Below are 21013 nucleotides of genomic sequence, written 5' to 3'. Positions count from 1 at the left end.
AGAACATGTAGGATACGTTCTTAAAATTCCATAATTATAACAAAGTTTTATTTATAGAATTTACACAATTTTTATATTCCCAGAATATCTGCGATGAAACTTAAAAGAATTGTTCGAATCACTAATATTATCAGAAATCCATGAGAATCCTCGATTTCCTGGATTTATCAAAATTGACAGAATTCTTAATATTTTGACAATCCAAAAATTTCCAGAGATTCGTTAAAATCATTTGTTTTTTTAATACCCAAAATTCTTAATTTCTAGAACTTCTAAACTATTCAAAAATAATAAAAATTTCAAAATTTTTGATATGTATTACTTCTCGGAACCACTTGAAACAACTCCAGGAAACATTTAAGACTTAAAATTTTTGTAGAATCTTTGAATTGAATAAACTCGGATTTCATAAAACTCCCAAAAATTCCGGAATTTCATGTTTCTTAAGTTTCAAGATTCTGGTGAATTTAAATTTTGAGTTCACTAGAATTTTTGAAATTCTCACAACATCAGGAAATACCAGATATCCAAGAGATTCTGAATTTCTCCAACACTCATAAACTTATAGAAATTTGAAACTTTAAAAATTGTTGGATTTTTAGGAGTTTCTACAACCTTTAAAATTTCTAGAAATCCTGGATTGTTTGGATTTTTAAGATGGTTGTTTCTTTCTAGTATGAATATCAATCCCAGAATCCCTATAAACTAATTCTGTAATTTTCTGACACTTCAGAAAAAAAATCTAGAATTGTTTGGTTTTATGCTGAAATTTCTACAAATAAATAAAATTCTAGTATTTTCAAGAAATTCTAATATATCTTGTAATTGTCAGTATGCTAAACAGTCAATTATCCCCTTTTTTAAAACTCTGAAATTCTTAAAACTCCGATAAATTTTAGCGGTTTTTACAGTTTATAGAAATAGTAAATTCTTCGAGGTTCGAGATTTTTTAGGATTTCCTTCTAGAGGTCCTTGATATTCCGGAGTTCCTCGATTTCTTTTATTATCTAACTATAAAAAAAATTCTTGTGTTCCTAGAAATCAAAGACCACCTCGAATCTTCCAATTCACTAGTATTTCAGGAATTTCAGCGAAGTTTCCATTCAACAAAACTCCCAAAAGTGTTAAAAAATATCTAGAAACTATTCCTTAAACATTGTGATTCTCATTGATTACTAGACTGTCAAGAAATAATAAAAAATTCGTACCCAAAATGCATAGATTGTTTGGAAGCTGTGAAATCCAGTTTTTTTTCCAAGAATTCCCAAAAATTTGGGATTCCCTAGGAGCCCTGGGTCGTTTTGAACTGCTAGAATTCTTAAAAATCCTCAAATGAGTTTCATCAATTTCTGACATTCCTGGTATACCGAGGTTCTCACAAATTTTGCATACCTTAAACTTCTGGAATTCTAAGAACTCCGTAAAATTCTGGGATTCTCATAACTGCTTGAATTATTAACGTTTATAGATTATCTGGGGTTCTCGGAATTCTTAGATATAATGGAATCCTCAGAAATCACGGAATCCCTCTGAATTTTCATGTTCCCTGGAATTTTGACCATCGTTGTTTTCTTTGGGATTTCCAAAATTTCCTAAATTTCTTAATTCTAGAACTTCTGAAGAGTTTAGAATTATAAAGTTGACATTTAATTTTAATAAGTTCGAGTACTGTCATAATTTTCATTGCTCTGAGAAACACTGTAATACCTTGCATTCCATGAACTCTTCTAATTTCGAGGATCCCTGTAATAAATACACCCATCACTCACGGAGATTTTGTTATTTTTGAATTATGACAAAAAGTAATAAAATAGAAGACACGCTTGTATGCGTTTCCGCAGGAAAAAATTCAAGCAAGAGCCGTAATGCATGTATTAGCGAAACTTAATCCACAGCATATGTGTTGATGCAGCGATCTGGTTCTTTTCAGTCCCCTTTATTCATACATACACAGAATCTCTCCGGTAGTTTCCTTGTATCAATAGTGTAATTGAAAACACCATCAACATAGTGGTTTAGCTCAATTGACTGTTTACTTGGAAATGAAAAGGTATGATACCTTATCAATCCAATCCCAGAATCCCTAAAAATTACAGAATTTCTAAAAATTTAAAAAAAGATTCTAGAATTGTTTAGTTTTGTGCTGGAATTTCTTCAATTGAAATAATTCCAATTAAATAAATGTCTAGTATTTTCAAGAAATTCTAGTACAGTTCTCGTGTTGTGACTAGAGTTGCCGGAGATGCGAATATGGGTGCTGTGACTTCAACATGCATATGAAGTTTTTAAAATCATCATCATTCGCGTACTTATGCTCCTTATGCATTGGATGAACAAATGCGCGCACACTGGATAAAATAAAGATACGAGAAACTAGTAATATGTGCAAAATATATGACAGTATGTGTTGTTACTTGATTAAAGATAAATGTTATTGCTTCTCGAATAATAAGTAATAATAAGTTTGTTGCAATGAAGAGATTATTGGTTATTACTTTCAAAGTAAAAGTTAGGCGCGTAAATTTTAAATTTGATTCTTAATACGGTTTGGAAAAGGGAAGAAGTCCATAGAGCACGCGATGGGACACAAACATCAAGTAATAACAGCAGTCTCAGACAGTCAAGTTCTACGAGCTTAGCGACAAACGTTGCCAGCTAAATCTTCTGTCGTCCGGTTACTGTGTCAATATTGATAAGCCTGCACTGATCACTGCACTGGAGACAAGGTCCGTGGGCCACACCATGGCAAGTTTCTGAGAGCAGCTCGTATTAAACGTGTTTGAGCTTTTTTGATTTGTATATTCCGGTCAGTTGATGTGGAAGCCAAACTAGTGAAGCACTCACAAAGAATGGACGCAGATGGGAGCAGCGACGTCAAGGACGGGAAAAGAAGAGCTTCAAAAGTAGCTGTAGGTCAGGGTTTTGGGGTTTACATCCATCACCAACTAAAACACCGACATTATTAAAAAAATATTCTCAAAAGCAAGGGCCCCAAGTCACTTCCCTGAGGAACAGCGCTCAAGTAATTCCTCACAAAGTGGTCATCAAACTGGTTTATTCTGCGCAATAGTATTCGATATTCGATTTTATCGAATGCGACTCGCAAACAGCGTTGCCAGGTCAATTTTGTTAAAATCGGAAAAAATTGGAAGTCATTTCATAGGGCAAAAGGTATTTTTTTCGAATAAAATTCTTGAGGTACGCTACATTTGAAGTGTTAAAATTGCAAGATTTCGCGTAAAATTTGAAGTGAATGCCGCCAATCTTTTCTGCGAGACAGAGAAAATAAAATCTGGATCATTTATAAAAATTTTGGATAATTGGACGTCATATCTGGATACTTGTTCAAAAATCTGGATAATACAGACAAATCTGGAAACCTGGCAATGCTGCTGGTAAATCTGTATAAACCAAGTCCAGTTGACATTTCGCTTTCAGTTCTGTAGAACAAGTATGAGTGAATTTCAAAAAAATCGTGGTAACTGAATATCAGGACATAAAACCTGTAGAAATTAAAAAAAAAGTTTCAGCGAGAAGACTTTGATTTACAAAAATTTTGAACAGTTGCAGCTTTCCGTTTTTCGGAAAGCTAAGGGCTGGTTTAGAGCTAGAAGATCTGTGTAATCGGGTTTGATAATAATCACCTTATTTTTTCATATTTATTTATTTCGTCAATATTAGACTGGTTACATTAGTTTCAAAACTATACATAAACATAACACTTATTAATTTTGTGTCCTCAGCCTCAAGAACTTGAAATACTGTTTCAGTTTATACCGGGACATCTTAAAGTCAACGGCTTCGCAGTGTTGATTATAAGAATTCATCATACTATTTATCAGGTCCATTTTTGGAGTATTCCGTACGAAAATGATTAAGAGCTGTTCAAAAACTGCAGCATTTCAGCTAAATATAATAATAATATAGTAAATAAACAGTTCACAGCGAGAGCTTCCTTTCACTTTCAACACTAAATGGAATATCTGGATTTTTTGAAGAATTGTCATAGTTCATGACAAGCACCGAATGCCCTGAATTCTTGAGTTCTGTAGACTAAATTTCGTGGAGTTTTCAAAATTCCAAGAATTTTTACAATCCCTCGACAATTTTCTCCAGAATTTCTGAAAAACTGAGAATTCATAAGAAATCTTAAAAAATTTTAGCCAAGCAAAATTGTAAAATTAAAAAAAAAATGGGGATACGTAAAATTTCTGAAATTCCTAGTGCTCCAGAAGTTCATCTAAAGCTCATTGTATTCTAGAATTACTAGATTACAAAATTCCGGAAATTCCTTAGATTGCTTATAATCTTACAAAATCTTGTAATAGGTGAAAGCAAATCTTCAGACCCTTTTTCTAAAATTCTATGCTTCTATGATTACTGAATTTTGATTTGTGAAAATCAATAATTCCCAAAATTCACAGTATTTTTTGAGCTCAAAAAACTTTCGGAATCACCGTTGTTTCCTAACATCCTAAACATTGTTGAACATTTCTTGATTTTCAATGAATTTCTGGAATTTTACAAGTCAATACTTAAAATACTTTTCTAAAAAAATAGAACCTGGAATTGGTTAAACTGAGAGAGTTGACAGTATTTCTGGAATTTGGAATAGAATGAAACTGATTAAATTTCTGTGAAATCCTGAAGGTTCTAGAAACCACAGAATTCTCAGAATTATTTTAAGGAATGCTACTCCTTTCCCAACATTTCTGAAATTGCTAGAATTTTTGCAATTGCAGTAGAGTTTTTTCAATTAAAATTATAATTTCTCTATTACTCAAAAACGATACAAGATATCGACCCCATTTCAATAACGTTTTCCGGTTTAGGCCAAAAACAATCATATATTCGTTTTCAAGAAATATCACAATTTTTGAGCTTGTGCCAGACAACCACACATTTCATAGTTCCTTCTCCGTGATGGATCTGAGCTAGTGAAATTGCACAGAGAACCACGTACATGTCAACTTGGGATTAGTTTACTATTTTCAATGTACAACAAATGAAAAGCTTATGTTTTGTTCAGATCCATAACGACGCCGGCCACGTCCTTACGATCGTTTGGGTGAGGAAGGAGATTGTAAGGAAGAGTTGCGGCAGTCGTTGTTGTTGGAGACCGAGTTTACTTTTTGCATCTCCACGACTGCGACGGAATGGAGAGGTTGTGTCACCGTGGTAAGTGACACAACCTTTTCTTCGAAAGGTATACATGCGTAGTCATTACAATAATCACGATAATCATCGACCGAATGACACCTGCTCCGATTTATGACACTATTGTATATGCTGAATTTCTGGAACATTCCAAATTTATTATATTCCTGAAGATTTAAGAATGAATAAAATTAATCCTATACGAAGAATCCCTTGAACTTCGAGTACTTAATACCCTAGACATACTGGAATTGCTCGAATTTTCATAATATCCAGGTGTTTCTGATATTTGAAACTCCTTGAGTTCCTAAAACATAATGAATTGCTGGTTCTAAAAGTTTATAAAAATAAAACAATTTTCGAATTTTCTACAAATTCCAGATATAATTCTCATAAACCAAAAATTCCAAGCATTTTTTACGTTTTAAGTTTGCCTAGAATTACTAGCATCTAAAGAAGTACTAGAATTCCAAAAACTGTCCAAATTTCAAAGAAATTATTCATTCCTTGGGATTCACACGAACCAATTTTTTTTTTCAAAGTATGCGAATCAATACCTAATAAACATTCTAAAACTGAATTAAGTTCCTGAAAAAAATATTGAAAATTATTCCTGACAAAAATATTAAAAATGATTTGATCGTATGTTTCTAAGATTTATAATAATTCTCAAAATTTCTACTGTTTTTAAAATTTCTAGAATTTAAGGAATTTCCTAAAACTCTGGAACTCTCGGAGATCTGCATACCATTTCTAGAATTGGAGGTTCATCGATTTTTCAGCAGTTTTTTAATTCACAAAACTCATTGAATACTCGGGACCATGATTCCTAGAATTCCGAGAATACCCAAAGTTTTTATAGTTTTTAAAAAAAAAATTTTCATAGGGTTGGTGGATGGTTATAAGCGTTATGTGTCAGAGGGTCTTTAACACATGGGCTTATGCTTAGGCTTCCCCCATCCTCCACATTGACTCAACCCTCACTCTAGTTAACAGGATAGCTGTGTGCAAAACAACGAGCGCAAGGTTAACGTAGAACTGCATAGTGCGGTTTGTCAGATAACTTGAATTCAATAGTTTTAAAATTTCGTGCAACAGAATTTTAATTTGCACATACAAATACGACATCACTGAACAGGAATGGACCCAGCACTATGCGGTGCAAACAAGTTTCAACAGTCAGAGCGAATGCAGTTTAAAATAACATTTCAGTTTTATTTCTAGTGCAAACAACTATTCAATTTGTCATAATTGTTGCTGAGAGTTAGACTGTTGTAGTTATTAGGTTGCAGTTATACTGCCGGTAACCGCAGGTCAGTCCCATCTGTAATTTTGTCAATTTTGAGTTAGCATCGGATTTTGGCCTATCATTGAGTGTATTTTCAGATGTACCGATCGAAAAAAATTGGTTTGTTCAACAAAAGTGGAAATCAATACCAAGTCGAATTGTCTCAGCATAGCATAGCATAGCATATTTGATCGCCCGTGTGTTTCCCGCGATTGACCAGAATCAGCTGAAATTGCACAAAGAACCGTCAAAATGGTGCCTAGGAGTAGCAAGCCATTTTCAGTGTACAATTCCTGGTGATTTTTCTTTTCACTGGTCAATAACGTAGCTGGCCACGCCCAATGCAGATCAATAGAGGAAGGGATATCGGGAGTGTTAGTTCAATACTTGTTGCTACTAGAGACTGAGGAATCCTCTGCATCATCCACAAGTATCAAAGGAAGGTATTAGTGTTAGTGGAAAGGAATTGATCTGGATCCATCGAGGTTGATGGTGCGATCTTTTCTACATAAATTCGCGCCCGATATGGATATTTCTCGGTCTCTGCGCAACCGGCCATCAGAAGACGATATAAATAGAACCGCATCACGATCGCTGTATCGGCATATAGGAGAATCGAAGTTTCTAGGTATCACCGGCAACCAATCGTTAACAGTCTGTATCACACCAAACTTCGCGTTTCATCCCGTGAACTGTTAAAATTTACCTCGAAACGAATGAATTTCGTAAAACGCACCGCACGCCGAACGCAAACTACTGGTACCAGCTCAAAGAACCGTTAGAGCGAGTAAAAAAAACCCACAAGGCACACCCGAGCATTATACGATGTAATGGTCATTGAACTCCGAAACCGCTGTATTAAGATATTTACACTGAGCGCTGTCAAAATAACGTGCGCGAAACTGAGCTGACCTCCCCGAAGCAAACAATAGCGTGCCCACTACACTCCGGAAACCCTTAGATAAACAAAACTCACCCGGGCCGATGATGCGTTTCACCGGGGCATAATGCACGACCGCTCCATTTTCTCCTACCGACGCATACGCGACACGACGTTTCGCACCAAAGACCTACTGATTATAAAAACTGACAAAGTTCCATGCATTCATAGCCCAAAAATTAAAAAAAATGCAAATAAGCATATTAAACAAAACAGAGATCCAAGTTTATTATTAAAATGCCAAAATAATTGCAATCAAAGTTCAGTTGTTGTGAACTATTTTCACGCTCAAAACGATTTCAACATAATTAAATAAAAGTTACTTATGTACATCAACGTTTCTCCAAAAGCTAGGAAAATCATAAAACAAGAACATAGAACTGAATAAAATGTCACCGCCCTGCCAGGACTCACAATTGTAGACGATGCATCAATCGCATGCCGCATTGTCATGCTCGAATGATAAATTTTGAAACTATATTGTAAAACTGTCAATTTTGACCTGTGAGAGTGCATCGCACAATCTGGTTTGTAAATATAAAAAAAAACGCTACCCGCAACCGAAAAGCTACCACACTTTGTGCACCCAACAGATGACACATTTACACTTCTGTAAAAGTCCAAAACCCGCTAAAAACCACTACACACAGAGCCTATGCATTCTTAAAATATTTGATACAAAAACTTATACTCATCTGTTTTATTTTGGTTATGCCTATGCCAGCGAAACAAAAGCCGACAAGCACAGCGCAACACTACTCTCTTCGCTCTCTCTCCAGATATTATCGTTCTCTTCGCTCACACCGCCATGCATTCCATTTTCGCATGTTAATAACGAACCGCTAGTTAGCGCGACGCACAAAGTAGGCACTCACACTCACGCAACTTAGCTGGCCTTACAATTTTCAATTGATATTCGAGGAAAAATTATCACTTTCACGCAAGGAACACTGTGTTTTTCACAAAACCTTCACTTTTCTCACTTAGACAAAGCATCACAGATCACAACTTGACACTTTTTAACAAGTTTGGCCACTTAATTCACTTATAAATTAATAAATTAAACGGATAGCTTTCGGGGCACGTATTATTAGTTAGCCGTGATGCCAGCCTCCCATAAATTCATCACCCTCAATACCAAGTCGAATTGTCTCATTATGAAAAGTAACCGCAAGTCAGTCCCGGTGGAAAAATAACCGAAAGTCAGCTCCAATTAAAAAAAAATAAAATGGATGGGGATTGGGGAATAGAAGTTCGATATGACCGTTTATATGAAATATGTTATCTAGAAATAATTATCAATTATTGGGATTATTTTTTAGTTTGAAATGATGATGATTTTATATGCAGCAATTTCCTGCTAATATGAGTTCAAGTCCATTTATTTTTCTTAGTTCGCTTCCTAATGGATCTATCCGGTAAATCTTCAGTATCAAAAGGGCATCCATCATAGATTTCATCGGTTCCGTACACCATGAGATTTTCCAACATCGACATTTTTGGAACTGTTTTTTTTTTTTTATTTGTTTATTTCTAAGTTAAAAGCTTTAATAGATAATATTTACATTTCAACAATCTAATTCAAACTCCAGTGAAGTTAGGTCAATATCATTAGTATTACAATGTGTAAGAAAGTACCGAACACTATCGATCTGAAGTTCGCGAAAACGAACATTTCCGATCAACTCGTGGCGCTCATGGCTCCTCCGGCAATGGTAGCTACTACCAACAGAATGACTACCCGACAAACTACCTCAACCGATGGAAATGACACAGACTGTTCATCAGCTTCAGGAAGCAGCAAGCGCCGAATTGGTCGGCCGCCAGGCAAGAAATCGCGACAAAACAACGCTGACGACGAAGAAGTTGAGGAGATTGAAGTTGATAATATATAGATCTCTTTAGACTATATAATATTTAATGGATCTCGTTAGCCATAACATCGCATCGATAAATATAAACACCATCACAAACTCAACAAAACTATACGCGCTTAGGACGTTTCTACAAACAATGAGCATAGACATTGCACTTTTGCAGGAAGTAGAAAATGATCAAATCAGTCTGCCTGGGTACAACGTTGTGTGTAATATAGATTACTCCCGTAGAGGAACAGCAATAGCACTGAAAGATCACCTGCGTTTCTCGAACGTTGAGAAGAGTCTCGACGGACGAATAATCGCAATACGGCTTCAAAACACAACCATCTGCAACGTTTACGCTCCATCTGGTACGGCCCTACGAGCGGAGAGAGAGCGTCTCTTCAATAGTACTCTCGCTTACTATATTCGTCATCCTACAGAACACACATTGATAGGAGGTGATTTCAACTGTGTTGTGCGGCGATGTGATGCTACTGGAAGCAACCACAGTCCCGCTCTTTCTGCAACTGTGCAGCAGCTAAACCTTCTCGATGTTTGGGAACAACTTCACCCAACTACCCCTGGCTACACCTACATTTCACACAACTCATCATCTCGGTTAGACCGCATCTATGTTAGCCCAGGACTACGAGGTATGTTAAGGTCAACCGATGCGCATGTGTGTTGTTTTACGGATCATAAGGCGTTAACAGCACGCATTTGCCTTCCTCAATCAGGCCATGAGCCAGGACGCGGTTTTTGGTCCCTACGTCCCCATTTGTTGACAACAGAAAACATAAACGAATTGCAGTTTAAATGGCAATACTGGACTCGTCAGAAACGAAACTATCCCTCATGGATGCAGTGGTGGCTATCGTACGCTAAACCGAGAATAAAATCTTTCTTCCGTTGGAAATCGAAGCTGGCCTTTGATGACTTTCATCAAAAACATCAACGTTTATATAGAGAATTACGGCAAGCGTACGATGGCTATTTCCAAAACCCAGAAATGCTATGTACAATAAACCGGGTGAAAGCGAAAGTTCTAACTCTGCAGCGCAGTTTCACGCAGGCGTTTATGCGCTTAAATGAATCATTTATAGCGGGAGAACCAATATCAATGTTCCAGCTGGGCGACAGACGCTGAAGAAAAACAAATATTTCACAGCTACGCGACGAAGAAAACCAACTCATCGACGACGCTACCGAAATCGAACGGCACATGCTTCACTTCTACCAATCTCTGTATGCTGTGGGTGAGACGGAAGAAGATACGGAGAACACATTCGAATGCGAGAGAATGATTCCAGAAAGCGATCCGGTAAGTGAGTCCTGCATGCACGACATAACAGCGGCTGAAATTTACACAGCCATCAAATCTAGCAGCCAAAATAAATCCCCCGGTGAAGATTCCCTGCCTCGAGAGTTCTATCTTAAAACTTTCGATGTGATATGGAGGGAGCTCACCCTCGTCATAAACGAGGCTTTGTCGGGAAACTTTCCGGCCGATTTCGTTGATGGTGTGATCGTGCTCGTCAAAAAGAAGGGCAATGGTCAAACAGCGAGCGCTTACAGGCCGATCTCGCTACTAAATTTCGACTACAAGATTTTATCACGCATTCTTAAACAGCGTCTGGAGAGTGTCATGAGCACCCACCACGTGCTTACCGAGAGCCAGAAATGCGCTAACACTGGCCGAAATATTTTCCAGGCTACTCTCGCTATGAAGGATCGTGTCGCACAACTGATTAAACGTAAACAACGTGGCTTGCTGGCATCCTTCGATCTACGTCATGCTTTCGACGTTGTGGACCGATCTTTCCTTTTTCGTAACATGTGCTCGCTCGGGTTTAACCCGAATCTCGTGCGCCTTCTCCAAAAGATCGGAGAGCTCTCGTTTTCTCGCTTGTTGATAAATGGACATCTCTCAGCAGCCTTCCCCATCCAGAGATCGGTTCGCCAAGGGGATCCGCGCTCAATGCACCTGTTCGTGATCTATTTACACCCACTGCTCAAACGACTGGAAGAAATCTGTGAGTCTGATCTCGTTGTCGCATATGCCGACGATGTGACGGTGATATGCACTTGCCTGACAAGAATGGATCAGATACGAGAAACACTGCAACGCTTTGAACGCGTCTCGGGAGCAAAACTGAGCCTGGAGAAATCTACTTCGTTATCAGTGGGGTATACCGATGTCATGCCACTCACCGTGCCATGGCTACGAAACGAAAACACCGTCCGTGTGTTGGGACTGACCTTCGCTAACTTCATTCGGCAGATGAATAAACTGAACTGGGATGCGATCGTATTGAGTTTCTCCAGGCAGATTTATCTACACTCACTCCGTACACTCAACTTATACCAGAAAGTTATACTCCTCAACACGTTCATAACGTCAAAGATCTGGTATCTCGCATCGATTCTCACTCCAACTGCCGCTCATACGGCAAAACTGACTTCGACTATGAGAATGTTTCTGTGGCGTGGTATTACGGCATGTGTACCAATGCAACAGCTGGCGCGAAGCAAGGAGGCAGGTGGTTTGAAACTACATTTACCGGCACTCAAGTGCAAAGCGCTTCTAATCAATCGGCATATGAATGACATGAACTCCCTCCCTTTCTATATGTCCTTTCTTTCCCAAGCAAATCCTACCCCACCCATAGATTGTCCTTGTTTAAAAATAATTTTAAATTTCCGAACACTACCTCCACACGTCCAACAAAATATATCCGTAGAAACGCTTCATAATTACTACGTTGAACAGACTGATTCACCCACGGTGTCCAATGACTACCCCACAGCAGATTGGCGGCTGGTTTGGAGAAATATACGAGGCATTAATTCAAGCGAAAGGAGTGTCTTGTTTCTATTGATCAATAGAAAACTTGAACACCGAAAGCTGATGTTTCGGATGAACAGAGCCGACGGTGAAAATTGCTCATATTGCAATAACGCTGTTGAGACATTGGAGCACAAACTGAGTGAATGCAGGCGTGTGGAACCAGCCTGGAGTTTACTACAACGGAAGGTGAACATGCTGCTGAACGGATGGCGCAGACTTCAGATAGGAGAACTCTTGAGACCACAGTTGAGAAACCTGCGAAAAACAATAAAAACTAAAATTTTGACATTGTTTCCAAATATTCAAGCTTTCTTACACATTGTAATACTAATGATATTGACCTAACTTCACTGGAGTTTGAATTAGATTGTTGAAATGTAAATATTATCTATTAAAGCTTTTAACTTAGAAATAAACAAATAAAAAAAAAAAACAGTTCCAAAAATGTCGATGTTGGAAAATCTCATGGTGTACGGAACCGATGAAAGCTCATCCTGTGAGGATTCGGATAATAACAATAAATAGTAACAATAACGCGCCTGGATTAGATAGAATCAAATTCAACTTGTTGAAGAATCTACCCGGCAATGCCAAGAGGCGCTTGTTGAACTTGTTCAATAAGTTCCTGGAGCAAAACATTGTACCGCAGGATTGGAGGCAAGTGAAGGTGATCGCCATCCAAAAACCAGGGAAACCAGCTTCTGATCACAACTCTTATAGGCCGATTGCAATGCTATCCTGTATCCGGAAATTGATGGAAAAAATGATACTCCGTCGTTTAGACCACTGGGTCGAATCAAATGGTCTACTATCAGATACTCAATTTAGCTTCCGCCGTACCAAAGGGACGAATGATTGTCTTGCGTTGCTTTCAACAGATATTCAGCTGGCGTATGCTCGTAAAGAACAAATGGCGTCTGCGTTCTTGGACATTAAGGGGGCTTTTGATTCCGTTTCTATTGATATTCTTTCGGGTAAACTTCACCGACAAGGATTTTCTCCAATTTTGAACAATTTTTTGCACAACTTGTTGTCCGAAAAGCACATGCATTTTACGCAAGGCGATTTGGCAACTTTTCGCATTAGCTACATGGGTCTTCCCCAGGGCTCATGTTTAAGCCCCCTTCTTTACAACTTTTATGTAAATGACATCGACGAATGTCTGGCAAATTCATGCACGATAAGACAACTTGCAGACGACAGTGTAATCTCTGTTACAGGAGCCAAAGCTGCCGATTTGCAAGGACCATTGCAAGATACCTTGGACAATTTGTCTGCTTGGGCTTTACAGCTAGGTATCGAATTCTCTCCGGAGAAGACTGAGATAGTAGTTTTTTCTAGGAAGCATGAACCTGCTCAGCTTCAAACACAATTAATGGGTAAAACGATTTCTCAGGATTTGGTACACAAATATCTTGGTGTCTGGTTCGACTCTAAAGGCACCTGGGGTTGTCACGTGAGGTATCTGATGAAAAAATGTCAACAAAGAGTGAATTTTCTTCGTACAATAACCGGACAATGGTGGGGAGCCCATCCAGGAGACCTTATAAGGCTTTACCAAACAACGATATTGTCTGTTATTGAATACGGGTGTTTCTGCTTCCGCTCCGCAGCAAACACACATTTGATCAAACTGGAGCGAATACAATATCGTTGTTTGCGTATCGCCTTAGGTTGCATGCAGTCGACCCATACGATGAGTTTGGAGGTTTTAGCTGGAGTACTACCATTGAAAAACCGCTTCTGGAGCCTGTCTTCTCGTATTCTAATCAAATGTGAGGTCTTGAACCGTCCCGTGATTGAAAATTTTGAAAGGTTAATCGAACTTAATTCTCAAACCCGTTTTATGACATTGTATTTCAATCACATGTCCCAAAATATTAACCCTTCTTCGAATATTCCAAATCGTGTCGACTTATCAAATACTTCTGATTCTACTGTGTTTTTCGATACATCCATGATAGAAGAAACTCGTGGAATCCCGGATCATTTACGCGTGCAGCAGATCCCTAAAATTTTTTCCAATAAATATCGAAACATCAACTGCGACAATATGTACTACACTGACGGATCACTTCTTGATGGGTCCACTGGCTTCGGTATCTTCAATAACAATTTAACCGTCTCCCATAAGCTCGATAATCCTGCTTCTGTTTACGTCGCAGAATTAGCTGCAATTCAGTACACCCTAGGGATTATCGAAAAAATGCCCACGGACCATTATTTCATCTTTACGGACAGTCTCAGTTCCATTGAGGCTCTCCGATCGATGAAAGATGTTAAGCACTCTCCGTATTTCCTGGGGAAAATACGCTGAAAATAATGCTTTATCCGAAAAATCTACTCAGATTACCTTAGCGTGGGTCCCTTCTCACTGCTCGATACCGGGTAATGAGAAAGCGGACTCTTTGGCTAAGGTGGGCGCAACAAACGGTGATATTTATGAAAGACCAATTGCCTTTAATGAATTTTTCGCACTTGTACGTCAGAATACGATCATCAGTTGGCAAAATGCTTGGACCAGAGGGGAATTGGGAAGGTGGTTACATTCCATAATCCCCAAAGTATCGACGAACCCGTGGTTCAAGGGGTTGGATGTAGGTCGGGATTTCATTTGCGTGATGTCCCGGCTTATGTCCAATCACTATAGATTTGACGCGCTCCTCCGTCGTGTTGGGCTCGGGGAAAGTGGTATCTGTGCCTGTGGTGAAGGTTATCACGACATAGAGCATGTGGTTTGGTCATGCCCTGTACACCGTGACGCCAGGTCTAAATTAATAGCTTCCCTGCAGGCCGAGGGTAGACAGCCGGCTGTTCCTGTTCGTGATGTCTTGGCGAGCCGTGACCTATCCTACATGTCCCTTATATACGTTTTCCTGAAATCCATCCACGCCCCAGTCTAGTCCCGTTCCCCTCCGTCTACACCCAACAAAACGACAAGAACACGTTTGAACCTTAAGCACAAAACCAGCAACCAGACCCCGCACAACAGAACCAGGACCCAAGGACTACGAGCCTCTGTCCCAACTCACGACATCGTGGCTCAGCAGAACGAATCCATACATGCCATTCGACGATTATCAGACGACCATTGAACAACAAAACACTGATTGGAAATCCCACGTAGTTTTAAGTTAGACTTAATTTCAGCTCGTAGTCGGCAGCGAGGATAAAAAATTTGCTTTAGTTTTTAAGTCATCAGATATAATTGGCGCCGTTAAACATTAAATTGTATTTGTGCCGTGTCAAATAAATGTTATGTGAAGAAAAAAAAAAAAAAAAGAGATAAACATTGTAGATGAACTTAAAACTCTGTCATCCTGCATCGAAGAACTAAGATCTAAGTCAGCGAGTGTTGCCGCTCCCCCAATAGCTTCACCTGTTTCACTTCCAAGTTTGGCAACAGAACTTAATTTGGATAATGCCAATAGTTCAGGTTGGCGGTTTCTAGGTTCAAAAAAAGTTTGGAAAGCGGATTGGACAGATTATGATGAACGTAAAAGGCGTCGTTTGGTACAGTTGAAGAATGCAGATGCAGCCAGAAGAAGGAGGAATCGACGACAACAGGCTTACAACAACAATACTAACAACAACAACCGCAATGGTAACAATTACAACAACCGCAACAATAACAACCACCTGAACAACAATGACAATTACAATCGCAACAATAACATCTACAACCACCGGAGCAATAACAATCACCAGAACCGCAACAATAACAACTACAATCACAACAATAACATCTACAACAACCGCAGCAACAACAACCACCAGAACCGCAACAATAATAACTTCAATCGCAATAATAACATCTACAACAACCGCAACATTAACAACTCCAACAACAACAATAACAGCATCAATAAAAACAACAATCAAATCCCGAATCGTTACCTCAATCTTAACAGGAATCTTAACAACAGCTACTACAACCAACTACCACCAGACCGTGTGCTTCTTGCTGCAGCGAAGGATAAATTTTCTCAACCCCCACCTAATCTCCAGCATATCTCTTTTCAACGAGGCGAAATACTTAATCCGTACCCAGCGAATAATGAGTCACAATCATCTTTCATGCCTACCGTTTCAACGAGCCCGCTCAACTTAACGACTCCCGCGACCTCTTCAGCTGTATCGTGTCCTTACCATTTGGCTGGCAGCCACAACTATAACAATAACAATAATTTTAGATCAGCAAGTTTCCCGTGTGATGGATGTTATTGTAAGCATTCGTGTTCTCAAAATCAGTGACACTCAGAGAAAGAAAAAACAACGCCAGTAGTCAATGAAGTTTTGATTTATGCTCAGAATTTCAACAGGATGCGCAGTGCACTCAAAATTAATCACATTACTAACAGAATAAGTGGATGTTCATACTGAATCATCTTAGCAACGGAAACGAACTGGAACGAAGATATTAAAAGTGAAGAAGTTTTCAACAGTTCCTTTAATGTGTTCAGGAGCGATCGTGATTTCTCACTATCTGATAAGAAATCAGGTGAAGGAGTGCTTGTAGCTGTTGGGGTTCAGCATGATTCTGAGCAAATCATAACCCAGAAACATGCCGAATTTGAAGATGTCTGGGTTAAAGTTCTGTTGAAGGGTGAAATCCATATTTTCGTATCTGTTTACTTTCCACCCCACTTTGCCAAAAAGCAATCATATGAAAAATTTTTAAGGACGGCAGAATTAGTGAATGATGAGTCCCACACTAACTCAAAAATTCATATATATGGAGATTTCAATCAAAATGATGCTGATTTTACTGTAAACGATGATAATGAATCGCTTTTACTTCCTGTAGTAGGAGAAAACGAAACTCTGCAATTTATTTTTGACGGTTTTAGTCAACTTGGATTAAATCAGGTAAACTCAATCCGGAATGAGCAAAACTGTTTTTTAGACTTTTTATTCACCAATTGCACGGAAGATTTTAGTGTTGACAAAGCAGAATATCCCCTATGGAAAAATGAAAAATTTCATACTGCAATTGAGTACTCGCTAATGATTGATACCGAGAGATCACGACCCTCTGATCATGAGCCTGAATATAAATATGATTTCACTAAAGCAAACTTTGAACTAATCAATCGTAAATTAACTGACATCGACTGGCAATCACTTCTAAAAAATGAAATAGATATGAACAAAGCGGTTGATAATTTTTTATCATCACTGTATAGTGTTTTAGACTCAACTGTACCAAAATCAAAAAAGAAAACGGTTAGCTCAAAAGATCCCATTTGGTTCACCAGAGAAATCAAAAATTTAAAGAATAGGAAACAAAAAGCTCATAAAACTCACAAAACACTTAAAGACCAAAGAAATTCGGACAAATATTTGAACATTTGTGATGAACTGAATACTAAAATATCTATTGCGTATGAGAACTACAACACAAGGGTGGAAAATAACATTAAATCAGACCCAAAACAGTTTTTTAAATTTGCAAACGATAAAATGAAGTCTAATAACTTCCCATCTCGCATGCAATATGAAGACTTTGCCAGTACTGACTCAAAGCAAATCTGCAACAAGTTTGCGAGTTTTTTTCAAACCGTTTATGAAAATAGCGATGAAGTCAGGGACTTTGAGTATTTCTCGCACTTGCATGAACAAATAAATAACGTATCTATTAAGCAAATAACTGTTCAAGAAATCCTCGCAACACTGAAAGAACTTGACGCTTCAAAAGGTCCAGGTCCAGATGGAATTCCACCCTCACTCATGAAAAATCTTGCTCCTGCCTTCGTAAAACCCTTGCTTTGGCTTTTCAACTTATCCCTTACGTCCGGACAGTTTCCATCAGTCTGGAAAAAATCTTTTCTTATACCGATTTTCAAGTCAGGTAAGAGATCTGACATCAAAAATTATCGTGGCATTGCAATAATATCATGTATTCCTAAACTTTTTGAAGCTATCGTAAACCAAAAAATATTTAATCAGGTAAAGAATCGCATAACGTGTAACCAACATGGTTTTTACAAAGGGAGGTCTACGGCTACCAACTTACTTGAATTTGTTGATTTCTCTCTTGCATCTATGGACAGAGGCAACTTCGTGGAAACTCTATACACGGATTTTAGTAAAGCTTTTGACAGAGTAGATATTTCCATGCTTATGTTCAAATTAAAAAAACTGGGATTTGAGTCAGGCCAACTTAAATGGATTGAATCTTATTTGACGAACAGGACACAAACGGTTAGGTTTAAGGGACACCTTTCTGTACCAGTAAAAGTGACATCTGGAGTTCCACAAGACTCCCATTTAGGCCCTTTGCTCTTCATTTTATTTGTTAATGACGTTACCCTTGTGTTGAATCGTCTCAAAGTATTGATATATGCCGATGACATGAAACTGTACATGGAAATAAAACACAAATCAGACATCCAACAATTCCAACAAGAGGTTGACATTTTCTACATTTGGTGTAAAAAAAGTCTTCTTGATCTCAACGTAAAAAAATGTAATATTATATCCTACACAAGGAAAAGAAATCCTGAACATGCCAGTTGCACTCTTGCACATCAAGCTGTAGAACGGTGTTATCAAATTAGAGATTTAGGAGTAATTATGGATTCTAAGCTAACATTCATTGATCACTACAATACGATCATCAATAGAGCCAACAGTATGCTAAGTTTTATAAAAAGGTTCAGTTATCATTTCGTAGACCCGTACACTATAAAAACTCTCTTTGTTACATATGTTAGATCTATCTTAGAGTACTGTAGTGTTGTTAGGTCGCCTTATCAAGACGTCCATTCCAATAGAATCGAATCCGTACAAAAACAGTTTTTGTTATATGCACTAAGAAAACTAGGTTGGAATCCATTTCCTCTCCCTTGTTATGAATCGCGTTGCATGCTTATTAATATAGAAACGCTTGAAAAAAGAAGAGAAATTGCTTCGGTAACTCTTGTCAACGATGTAGTTCCACAACGCATAAGTTCGGAAAATCTGCTTGGAAAACTCAACTTTTATGCTCCTACACGCTCATTAAGAACGCGAAAAATTTTCGTATTAAATTCTTATAGAACAGAATATGCCATGGCCGGGCCAGTTAATAGTATGATGAGTCTTTACAATAAATATTGTGAAGTTATTGATTTAACGATGTCACGAAATGCACTTAGAAAAATATTGTACACTAGAATTACATAACTATATTTGTGATGTTAGCAATAGTTTTTAAGATGTAGTCTACTATGATTGACGAAATAAATAAATAAATAAATAAATAAATAAATAAAATTTAAAACCCCGTTACTAACCGCGATGATAAAGTACCTTCCTGCCCGACTGTGAAGTCGTTAGAGATGCAGATATAACCTCGGTCTCTGGCCACAACGATTGTAACACTTCTTTTCTTTCTTCCCTAACCATCACGGAGGAGCAACAAGGTAATGTGCGTTTGTTCAGCTCATGCTCAAACTGATATGAAAATTTAATAGAAGAGATGATTTTTCAAAATAATCTTATATTCACCATTATCTAAAATCCAGCGTTACCACAAACTTTGGCTAACAATTTGTAGATATTCAACTTTTTTTTTTCTCCAATGATTTATGAAATTGTAACCTTTCCATAAGAAGTCCCACTTCATCAAAACTTTTTCTACTATCCATGGGTCGGTTGAAGTGCTGCAAAGCAGTTGTAGAAGCAGAAGGTATAAAACTAGTATAAATGAAGCACAATTTTTATTCTACAACACACTAATTGGCGGTTCTCGTTCTCTGCAAGTTTAGCATACGTAGCTGTCCCTTCCCGGGTGATGGAAACTCACTCTTAATAGTAGATAAAATTACAAAATTGATATCGAAATATTTTTCTGACCATTCTTGATAACAGAAGAGGATGTCATTATTAGCAAACATTTTCATGCGTCGTATGTCACATCAATTACAAAGGTTGATAGAAATACCAACTGAAAGTACAATTTTGTTCGGTCGCTCCGCTCGTAATCTATCCTCCAGTTTCACAGCTGCCTGCAAACCGGGTACCGATTGCACAGCGACTGTTCAACCCAATGGAACTAATAAAAGTTTTATTAATAATAAAACTAGGAACCTATTCGAAAAGCCAGAAGCAATACTCAACCCAACTATCGACGAGACGAATGCAACAACTCATCATTCAATATTTCCAATCCAGCAGGTGCTCTAGCACGCAATTTGTGTACCACCGTCGAGAACATCGTCATCATCATCATCAGCAGCAGCAGTAGCAGCAGTAGAAGCGCCAGCAGAGAGGTAGAAAAAAAATCCACTTCTGCCCTTTACAGAAGTCGAGAAGGGCAGGGCAACTCGATTCGATCGAGTGTAACCATGGCAATGGATAGCGCAACCTGCTGACCTGTTATTTGTTTCTACATCCGACTGGCACGACCGAGACCCCGGAGCATCTTCCTCCCCACGCTGTTTGATCTATTCACTTTTCACCAGAAGCGTCAAACGATTGAGATACGGCAGCCGGGCCTTTTCTGCTGCACCGAGCGAAATCCGAGCGGCTGAAATCGAACCTCGGGCCTTGTTGCTTTCAGTGCACCAAACTGGCAAACTGTATCGAAGCTCCATCACCGTTTTTCCAGTTGCACTGTTGCACTGGATGCCATTTTGCCCCGGACCGCTGGAAGAGGAGCCTTTAATTATAAACTTTCTAATTGACATTAAAAGTTTTCCTTTATTTCATTACTCCGCGTTGAATGCTCTGGACGAAGACGAAAAAAAAAAAAATTAACACAAACTGCAACAACTGCGATAGCGTCGATGATAATGATGCTTCAAACGTGAACGTGAAATTCAGCTCTGGCAGACACAGCAATTATGCAGCTGTCGTGGATGTTTGGCATTAGTTAATAAATCCGGACATGAGAAAATTTTAAGCGCTTCGCGAGGCAGAAACGTTTTCTTCCG

General features: G+C 38.3%; 1 protein-coding gene across 12 annotated transcripts in view; it reads right to left on the bottom strand.

Moving 5' to 3' along the window:
* Positions 1-21013, bottom strand: part of LOC129732887 (disintegrin and metalloproteinase domain-containing protein unc-71) — a 932421-nt gene that overhangs the window by 753163 nt on the left and 158245 nt on the right. The window lies entirely within an intron of this gene.

This window comes from Wyeomyia smithii, chromosome 1 (assembly GCF_029784165.1).
Source record: "Wyeomyia smithii strain HCP4-BCI-WySm-NY-G18 chromosome 1, ASM2978416v1, whole genome shotgun sequence".
Taxonomy (NCBI): domain Eukaryota; kingdom Metazoa; phylum Arthropoda; class Insecta; order Diptera; family Culicidae; genus Wyeomyia; species Wyeomyia smithii.
Note: the sequence above shows the minus strand (reverse complement) of the source record. Positions and strands in the feature narration are given on the sequence as shown.